We start from the raw sequence: 11,354 nt of genomic DNA on the forward strand, positions 1-11,354 counted from the left end.
TTCTTTGCCTTGCCAATAAAATTTGTAGTGGAGGAAACAAAGGCAAATATGAAATGTACACACACATGCACACACACATACACTCACTCACACACACACACACACACACACACACACACCACCTTATTATAAAGGTGTTTTAATTCCTTTCTAGTGTAGATGCAATGGGAAAATAAATACATTTAAAAATATAATAATTTATGGGTAGAGACCAAACTATTAGTTTGGTAATCAATGATGTAGTCCTCTAGGAACTGACACTTAAGTAGAAGTAAAGATTCTAAGAAATGAAGAAATGAGGAAATTATTGTGCATATATATATATATATATATATATATAAAGGCATAAAGACACATTGGGAATTTTTTGCCTAAAGACTGAATGTCAACTACAAATAATAGGAAACAAAGTTTTAAAGCCTATTTTCCATTCTTAGCTTTCTTGACATTCATATATTTTGACCCAATTTAACAAGTTTTGGTATTGATTTCTTTCTTTTCTCTTAGCTTTGCTGACATTGATCTCTTTTGGTTCACTTCCCAATTGTCTTTTTAAGCCATCATCTCAATTTCATGCCCTAAAATGTCACCCAATGCTCTTTTCTAGACTCTCTTCTCATATTATTTAATTTTGATGCTTTCTGCTTTCTCCCTGTACAAAGGTATCATATGATTGCTTTCAATGAGTTGATGAAGACCAGGAATCTAAAAAAGGAAATGACAAATTTCCCTTTAACTTTCTACTTCATAATAATCTTATTTATGACTTTCCTTTCCTTTAACCTTTTAATTCAATCACATTCCTTCCCTTCCTTATTCATTCACAAACAACCTGGAAATGTTCATTGCATTTTCCAGTTGTTTTATTATATTTCTGCCATGACTAATCAATAGTTTCTTATTTTATCTACATTGACTATATCTTTGCCCCAATTCTACCTATAAAAATGGCAGCAGACATAAATATTCTAATATACATGCATATATTATCTTTATTCCTCTAATCATAGAAACTTACCAACTCTTTGTACAAAGAGTTGTCACAGAAGTCATTTCTGAAAGCTACAACAGAATGATAGAAAAAGTTGCTCTACTGTTCCACTTCAGGAACAATGCTAAACTTCACAATGATATTAACAATATAGCCTCCCTTTTGTGATAACTTCCCAACTTCCATTGGTGGATTAGATACACAGGAGACATGGATACCAATAGCCCTCCATTTTTCAGGTTCAAGTTTTCTGAAGCTTTCTAGTACCTTTGCTTATGAATCTCCTGATCTGTTCATTATTGATTGTAAGCCTGGGTAAATTAGCTTTTAAAAAGCTATGTACTGAGTAGTTATATCAAGTATAGTTCTTTAAAAAGTCTTCCAAATTAGTTGGAGTATATTTTCAATTTGTAGATCACAAGTTTTAGAGAACAGACACATGTGATCAAAGGGTGAACTCACATTTCCTGGCACTGGATGCTCTTTTCTCCCTTCATATAGACCTCTTGAAATTTCCTTTTATGAATAGTTTCCTTCTGAGATTTATGTTCTAAAATGAAGCTTTGTAAATTGCTGAAGTTGGCTTTTATTGCCATCTCTCAGTTTGTTTTGGTTGTTGTTGTTGGCACAATCTTGATAACTATGGAATATTTCTCTCCAAGGCCAACCCATTTCCATCCTGCTTTTCTGAATTGTGATTATTCTCCTAAAGACTCTAAATTGTGGAAGGGCCAGGCTTGGCTTTCACTCTCATGCTGCCTTATTTCTGACTTAGTAGACATCAAAACCATACCTTTAAATCAGGAAGTCTAATTTCTTTTTTTTTATTATTAATTTTATAATTATGAATTTTTTTGATGGTACATATGCAGGAGTAATTTTTTTAACATTATCCCTTGTATTCATTTTTCCAAATTTTCCCCTCCTTCCCTCTACTCCCTCCCCTAGATGACAGGCAATCCCATTCACATTAAATGTGTTACAGTATAACCTAGATACAATATATGTGTATAAATCCAATTTTCTTGTTGCACGTTAAGAATTGGATTCTATAGGTATAAGTAACCTGGGTAAAAAGACAGTAGTGCAAACAGTTTACATTCAACTCCCAGTGTTCCTCTCTGGGTGTAACTGTTTCTATCATTCATCAACTGGAAGTGAGTTGGATCTTCTTTATGTTGAAGATATCCACTTCCATCAGAATATATCTTCATACAGTATTGTTGTTGAAGTGTATAGTGATCTCCTAGTTCTGCTCGTTTTACTCAGCATCAGTTGAGGTAAGTCTCTCCAAGTCTCTCTGTATTCCTCCTGCTGATCATTTCTTACAGAGCAATAATATTCCATAACATTCATATACCATAATTCACCCAACCATTCTCCAATTGATGGGCATCTGTTCATTTTCCAGTTTCTAGCCACTACAAAAAGAGCTGCCACAAACAATTTGGCACATACAGGTCCCTTTCTCATCTTTAGTATTTCTTTGGATATAATCCCAACAACAGCAATGCTGGATCAAAGGGTATGCACAGTTTGATAAATTTTGGGGCGTAGTTCCAAATTGCTCTCCAGAATGGCTGGATTCTTTCACAACTCCACCAACAATGCATTAGTGTCCCGTCCCAGTTTTCCCACATCCCCTTCAACATTCATCATTATTTGTTCCTGTCGTCTTAGCCAATCTGACATGTGTGTAGTGGTATCTCAGAGTTGTCTTAATTTGCATTTCTCTAATCAGTAGTGATTTAGAACACTCTTTCATATGAGCAGATATAGTTTCAATTTCATCATCTGAAAATTGTCTGTTCACATCCTTTGACCATTTATCAATTGGAGAATGGTTTGATTTCTTATAAATTAGAGTCAATTCTTTATATATTTTGGAAATGGGACCTTTATCAGAACCTTTAACTGTAAAAATATTTTCCCAATTTGTTACTTCCCTTCTAATCTTGTTTGCATTAGTTTTGTTTGTACAAAAGCTTTTTAATTTGATGTAATCAAAATCTTCTATTTTGTGATCAATAATGATCTCTAGTTCTCCTTTGGTCATCAATTTCTTCCTCCTCCACAGGTCTGAGAGGTAGACTATCCTCTGTTCCTCTAATCTATTTTTGATCTCATTATTTATGCCTAAATCATGGACCCATTTTGATCTAAGAAGTTTAATTTCAAGTCTAATTTGTGTTGTTTGTTTGTTTGTGTGTGTGTCTGTGTGTGTGTGTGTTTCCATTAGAATGTAAGTTCCTTAAAAATAGGCACTATCTTTATTTTTATTTGTATTTATATCCCCAGCATAGTGGGAGAATGGAAAATGGGAGAAAAAATAGACAGATATACAGGCAAAGAGCAGAGATAGAAAGATAAAAAGGAAAAATGAGATTAAAAGATTTCTATAGAGAAATAAAGAAAAAGTAATATAAATTGAAGAAATAAAGGAGGGAGTAGGATAGAGAAATAGAGGTGGGAGAGAGAGACATAGAAAGACAGACGCACACACACACACAGAGAAAGAGAAAGAGAGAGAGAGAGAGAGAGAGAGAGAGAGAGACAGAGAGACAGAGAGACACATGCATACACACAGAGAGAGATTGAGATTTAATTATTAGACTAGGCCCTCTATAGTTGCCATAGTTTTACACACTAAGGCATGTGAAAGTATCTAAAGAATGCAACAATAGGATAATGATAATCTAAGGTCAACATTATTTTCTCAGACACTCTCTGTAAAGGGCTAGAACTGAGCAGATGCACTTGGATAATTGAGCATGTGAGGCTAATTACCAATTGGACAATTCTCTATTCACATGTTTGCAGGATGAACCTACTCAACTCTTTGCTGGCTCCCTCAGTGGGTGTGGACAAAGAAGGGGAAGTGATATCAGGAGGAGGAGGGTCATTCTCTTGGCAGTGGAGAGAGAGGAAGGAGGTGTGGAGATTGCTAGATCTAATCCCCTGACCTTGACCCCAAAAGACCAAGAATAAAGACTTTTGCTTATCCTGACCCCTGCTGATTCTAAGATATCCAGGGTCCCAACAACTCTCTATTTTGGGAACTGAATTTTTGGGGAATTTACTTCATCACTCACTGTCTTTTTTTTTTTTTTTTTCCCTTTGTTTTATGTCATTTTACACATTAGTTAACCTTATTACTGATTTGGCACTATACATTGATGTGGATCTTCCATCACAGCAAGACCTCCTGGTTATATGGCAGTCCTATACAGTTATATTGTTTTCAAGCTATAGTACAGAATCTACTGAAGGACTTTAAGATTACTATGGCACAAAATCCAATCAACTACTCTTTTAAATCCCATGGTTATATTGGCAATATCAATACAAGAGTTATGTAAGATACAAGCAAGAGATAATTATTACATTAAAGCTTCCTTACAATTTACTTAATTAATGTAAAATGGAAATAGTAAGTGGCTTGGGAAGCAATGAATTCCCACATAGAAAGTATTTAATTATAAGGGACATAACCATATGTTTGTTAAGGTTTAGAAGAAATTCTTATTTAGAAATGAATTGGAAGGAAGGTCTCTTGCTGCATAAAGGTAAATCCTCTACCAAGTGCTCATGAGACATTTTTTTTTTTTAAAGACTGCATTTATTTAATAAAATTTAAGAATTTTTAAAGAAAGTGTACAGAACACACTTGCTTCTTAAGGTAACTATGTCCCCTGATGAACCACACCTGCAAAATTAATACTGCAAGTCCAAGTTGAGAAGAATAGCTTATAAAACTAAAGGGGATGATTTATAATAGTAGGGCTAAAGTGGGTGCTTAACTTATTTGGATGAGTGAATATATATATATATTTTTTACATGTATACCATGTACCAGGTACAAGATAAAAGTGGGAACTGATGATTTTAAAAAATAAAGTACATCTTTTCAAAGAGTTCCCATTCTAATTTAAAAGAAAACAAATGAAAATTTCAACTGCAAGTCAGATGGGGTTTCCTTCTTCTGTCTCCTTCCATCACAATCCATTGAATCATTTGATAGTAATTGGCCTTTTGATCTTTTGATGGTGAAATTTCTTGTGCTTATGTTTTTTCAGTAGTTATGGCTGCTGAAGAAATAGAACCTGCAAAAACAGAAGCAATACATATGCTTATGAGATTGTAGTTGGGGGTAATTGGATGCAGGGCTTGTTGTCTGGGAAGAAAGTAGTATAGCTCTTCTATAGACACATGGGAAACCTACCTGTAAGTAGTAATGGTTTTGTTTGTAGCCGAGATGTTAGTTCTCTTATCTACAAAGTTTCTTCCTGGGGATTATTGTGGGAAATAATTTAAAACAAGCCAGATAGTTTGGTGGGCATTATTAGTTCTGGGACGTTGGAGTATAGGATTGTGGACCTCTCCATTGGAGGGGAAATTAAGAAAGTTTGGCAAGTAGAACATTACACTTCCTATCTCTTCTTAAAGATGACCTTTTTTAAAGTTAGCTTTCTTGTCCCTGGTGGCAAGTGGTTAGAGTTGTGCTGATGTTAGGTGGGTTGAAAAAAATAGGCTTTTCTTCAAAAGATGCTTTGTTGAATGATAACCATAGGAGCATAAGAACAGGAGTCTGGATGTTTTTCTAGTTATCTACACATGTAGGTAGAGAGTAGAACATTGTTCTTAGTTCTTTGACCTTGCCTGGATATAGGAGGCAATTGCCCCCAAGAACAAATATAGATGGGATCTCTTCTCCCCAGAAGTTGTTCCTCTTGATGATGGCTATAGCAAATAAGCTGGAATCTGTTCTAATAAGCGATGATTTCTTTCTTTTCTTCTTTAATGATTTTTCAAACATTGGAGAGTGTCACTGAAGGTGACCAAGGGTGTCCTAAAAACATTTTCAAAGTGAAGATGGGTATTGTCTTCTAATGCTGAATTTTCCAGGTCAAATGGCATCGAATTTCTAATAATAAATTGTAAGGGCCCTTTAAATGGGCGGACACAGTGCATCGGGAGATTGAGGCCCAGAAGTAATTTCTGTGGATATTAGGACTGCCCTTGGGCGGGATCCTGGCCATATTGAGATAGTTTTGTAATGGGTGACTCTCTCGCTGATTGGCTGTGTGTGTGACCTCACAGGCCCTATGTAAGCCCACTGCAGGCAGCAACCGCCCTCTTTAATCTGGCGTTCTTCACCCTGGCTCCCTAGCCTGGGTGGCCAAGCCAAGATGGGTAGCCAAAAGAGGTAAGGATTTTGGTAGTGAACAGAGACCTTAGAAGGCCTCAGAGGAGGCGAGCCGGGTAGAGCTCACACTGCAAAGGACAGTGGTCAAAGGTACTCTGGTGGGTCTAGGACAGACTAGTAATTGTAACTGCCAGGAGAGCACGTTACAAATGGCGCCCAACGTGGTGGACGCATCAGGAATTATCAGGTTTTGAAAATATTTAATATTCAGAATTAAGATTCTGAAAGATCCGGTAGAAATGCCACTTAAGAGGAAAGACAGAGAAGCAATATGGATCCAGGTAAATCTGGGATCAGACTCAAGGACACAGCTGAACATAATGCTTATATCAAGAGGTTAAAGAGCCAGATGGAAGATCTTTTAACAAAGATCACCACTGAAGAACAGCAGGAAGCTTGTAATCAAGCTCCACAAAGGCTATCCCCACACCCAGTAAATAGAGCTAGGAGAGGGAGCAACCTAGAGCTAATGCGATTGGATGACAGTAGAGAGTATAAAATGCCACAGCAAGAGTTGCTGGAATTGCAGGTTAAACTACAGATGGAGATAGAGAAAGAAGAAAAAGCTAGGTTACTACAGATAGAACAGGAAGAGTTCAAACCAGTGGCAGAAACTAAGGAAGGAAATAAACGAATCACATGGACTTCAGTTGTAGAAATTCTTCTTAGCGTTTTGTTGGTTTACCTCGTGCATTGTTGTTTTAAGGAATTTATTGATTACTCTTCCATTGAGAAGTTTAGTTCTTTTTATGTGCAAAGCTCAGGTTTGATTTTAAATCAGCCTTTGGGGGATTTTCCAATTCTTCTTCCCTCTGCCTCACCTTCTTGGGCCAAGGGAGAAGGGGGAGGAGGAAAAGGAAGGGCGATAATACCATCAGCACTGCCCATTAATCCATTCAAAACTCCTGTGTCTTCATCTCAAAGGACAGGAGTAGGCTTTATACCCCAAGGCAAAAAGGAATTGTGGGGTATTGAGTATAATCAGAAAAATTTTAAAAATACAGTTCCGTTAATTTCTAAGAAACCTTACAGGGACAATACCTTGCAGTTAGAGAGAGTGGAGTTTTATACTTGTAAAACTGCTAGGATCGTCTTTGGAGAGTTGAAACTCCTCTTTTCTTACCTCGTGGATTTTCCACTTCCACAGGTGAGCTTGATTTCCCAACCCCCTACGGGTACTTATAAAACAGTGTTTATGTCTAGAATGGGTTGGAAAATTGCTGTTTTAATCACTAGAATAAATAGACAGTGTGTGATCTTTGACCCAGGAGGAAAAGTAATATCAGATTTATTGATTCACACTCCTGGAGTACAATTCGGTATCAGAAACTCAAACTTTGATTTTTAGGCAAAAGAATTCAGGGATATAGCCAAGTGTTCTAGTAAAGTCATTACTGCACAGACTATCCCCAAGATCTTCTCTTCTAAACAAGAGAAGGGAATTTTGGGATATGTGATTGCTTACAATTTTTAAATTTTGATTTTACATTTTTAAACATTTTTGATTTTACATCTTCAAAGTATTTTGATTTTACATTTTAAAGTTATTTTGGTTTTATATTTTTAATCTATTTCGGTTTTACACTTTTAAATTATTTTGGTTTTACATTTTTAAATTCTTTGCCTTTTACCTTAGCAATGCACTTCAGGCATACACAGAAAGTGCAGCTAAGTGACAGACTGACTTTTGTCTGACTTGTTAATCTTTTTGACAACAACTTTGTTTCCACTGTGATGTGGAAAGGCCTGGATGGCATTTGGAAAGGCCCAAGTTGGGCCCCGGGGACATTCCTTCCTAGGTGCAGATCCAGCAGCAGAGTTCATCCCCACCAGAGACATTTGTAACCTGGGGATCCAAGAGAAGGACCAGACAACAGTCCAGAGAGACCAGCCAGATGTCAGCAGCCCTTCAGATGCTGATGGCAGCGATGCCCCTCCTGACCGTGACACCAGAGACACCAGACACAGTTCCAGTGTTGCAGCTGAAATGGACTGTTTTGGGTGATACGCAATATAAAGACTGTAAATGGACAATGGGCCTGCTTGCTTCTCCCGTGGCCACTTACCATATGGTGGCCTGGGAAGAGGCTTTGCCCTATGCTTTCTATTGAAGGACTATGCTTTTAAATTAGTGGGTGAAAAACCAACACACCCACCTGCCATTGTTATTGAGACAATGTTACTGGACATGACTTTGCTTATGTGCACCTGTGAAACTAGAATTGTTCTAGAAGTGTGAAAAGTGCAATAGAGAATTGTGATAAGCTAGAATTGCTCTAGAATTGTGAAAAGTGTAATAGAGAATTGTGAGAAACTAGAATTGCTCTAGGATTGTGAAAAGTGCAATTGAGAATTGTGATAAACTAGAATTGTTCTAGGATTGTGACAAATGCAATTGAGAATTGTGATAAGCTAGAATTGTACTAGGAGTGTGAAAAGTGCAACAGAAAATTGTAAGAAACTAGAATTGGTCTAGAATTGTGACAACCTACCTCACTGATATTTGTTAACTAGAATTGTGATGTTTTACCTTGTTGACTTCCCACCTCAGTGTTGACATCCTACCTCATTGGCATCCAACCTCTTTGGCTTATCTCGAGTATGACTTTGATGAATGGGTTGAACATTTGGGCCACTGTTGAGCCTGGTTCTTATTGTCATACTTCTGTTTACTGATCTGCTGCTTTGTACCTCCTTGGGCATAACACTGTCATCTCATGGATCAAGTGAACTATAGCTGGTGCTAAAAGTTTAGCTTGGTGAGATGTGCGGTTCCCGCAAAACAAGAGAAAGGGAATTGTAAGGGCCCTTTAAATGGGCGGACACAGTGCATCGGGAGATTGAGGCCCAGAAGTAATTTCTGTGGATATTAGGACTACCCTTGGGCGGGATCCTGGCCATATTGAGATAGTTTTGTAATGGGTGACTCTCTCGCTGATTGGCTGTGTGTGTGACCTCACAGGCCCTATGTAAGCCCACTGCAGGCAGCAACCGCCCTCTTTAATCTGGCGTTCTTCACCCTGGCTCCCTAGCCTGGGTGGCCAAGCCAAGATGGGTAGCCAAAAGAGGTAAGGATTTTGGTAGTGAACAGAGACCTTAGAAGGCCTCAGAGGAGGCGAGCCGGGTAGAGCTCACACTGCAAAGGACAGTGGTCAAAGGTACTCTGGTGGGTCTAGGACAGACTAGTAATTGTAACTGCCAGGAGAGCACGTTACAATAAATAACCTCAATCTTTACCCATGGAGAACAATAAGATATCTCACTTTGTGGCAAGTTGGTTGTGAGCAATCCATATTGTTTATGTAAGGACTTGATTTAACCTTCCTTTAATTAAAATGATTTTCAATAAAACCAGATAATCTGGATGAACCCTATTAATCTATGTATGGAGTGTTTTAGACTCTCACAAAGCTTATGAGAATGGAAGTGGAAGAATGGATAGAATATGAGGCTTAGAATCATTCTCATCTGCCCTTTAATTTCCTCTCTGATGCTGCATAATTTGATCAAACCCTTAACAATTATAATCTTTAATTTACTCACCTGTAAAATGGTGATGTAAATAATATCTACATCAGGATTGTTCTGACAACTGAATAAGGCAACATAAAGGAAACTATTCATACAAAGGATAGAAAGGTCTGTCCTTAGAATTGATCAGATTAAGGAGCTCCAGGGTATAGACATTTCCTTTATCTATTGAAACTGGCAACTATTGAGTCTACTATAGAATCAGGAAGTTTCTTGGAGAGCTCAAAAGTCACTTCCTCAGATCAAGAGATTCAATATTTTCTCTATCATAGAATTTAAATACAGGAAATCCTGATTTAAGATCAGCTCACTAGCCACTCAACATTGCTTCTTATCACTGGATAAAGTATTAATAATCTTAATTAAATTAAATTTGAGATTGGTAGATAAAGTAACTTGGTTTACAAATGAATTTTTATTACATGTTCCTCTGATTATGTATTCAGGAAAAATAAAATGCAGCATCCTCAAAGGGCTTATGTTTTCACACCCCTGTAATTGTTGTTTAGGGAAAGTGTTTGTTTAGCAAATGTGATTATTTAAAAATCCCATTTTTCATTTTTTATAAAGAAAAAAACATGTTTTAATTTTTGTTAACACCATATGAAAATGCACAGAGGTAGCTTTGATATTCATACCAGCCTTGACATATGAATCTCTGCAACATTTAAAAGATAAGATTTGGAGAATTTCATTAAAAGCCTCACTGTAAACTCCCAATGACACTTCATGTATATGAGAGTGAATTGCAAGTTGGATGTTATTGAAGTGCAAAATCATTCCATAAATTATCTATGGAAGTGGAAAAGCAGATGAATTCCCAATTGCGAGTTATTTTTAGAAGCTCTGACTATCCACAAGCCTGTGTATCACCCTGCTTGAAACAATGAATGTAAGGTAGTCTATTAAAATAAATGCAAATGTACTGTGGTTCTGTTTTCTAATAACAATCCAGTAACGATATTCTATGTTTAACATTTATTTTTTCAAAAGAGTACTTTTAACCCTATTATTTTAATGTGATTTGTATTAAAATAATGTGATACCCATGTTTGAATTTAATTATGTGATTTCATATACACACATGCATTTTACCTATAGTATATTTATATCTCATAGGAATCCTATAATTATTTAATGAATGTTAAGTACAAAATCTGTGTGTTCACATGCATATGTATATATATATATATATATATATATATATATACACAAAATAAATATATAAATATATGTGTGTGTGTGTATACACACACACACACACACACACACACACACACACACACATACACACATATATTTATATATTTATTTTGTTGTTGCAGCAGTGGGGGTTAAGGGATTTGTCCATGGTCACACAGCTAGGAAGTGTTGAGTGAGTGTCTAAGATCAGATTTGAATTCAGATCCATCTGACTTTAGGGCTGATACACTATCCACTGTGCCACCTAGCTGCAGCTCATGTGAATATTTTAAAAAGCAATTTATAAATTTACTTTCTCATGCTTTTATGTTTTAATACATTGAACCACTCATTTTAAGAATCTTAACCCAAGATTTTTATTGTATTCATATTGCTCTTGAAATACAAAAATGCAATGTAAGTATTAAAAAAAAAAAAAAAAAA

Source organism: Sminthopsis crassicaudata, chromosome 1, assembly GCF_048593235.1.
Source record: "Sminthopsis crassicaudata isolate SCR6 chromosome 1, ASM4859323v1, whole genome shotgun sequence".
In the NCBI taxonomy this organism is placed as follows: domain Eukaryota; kingdom Metazoa; phylum Chordata; class Mammalia; order Dasyuromorphia; family Dasyuridae; genus Sminthopsis; species Sminthopsis crassicaudata.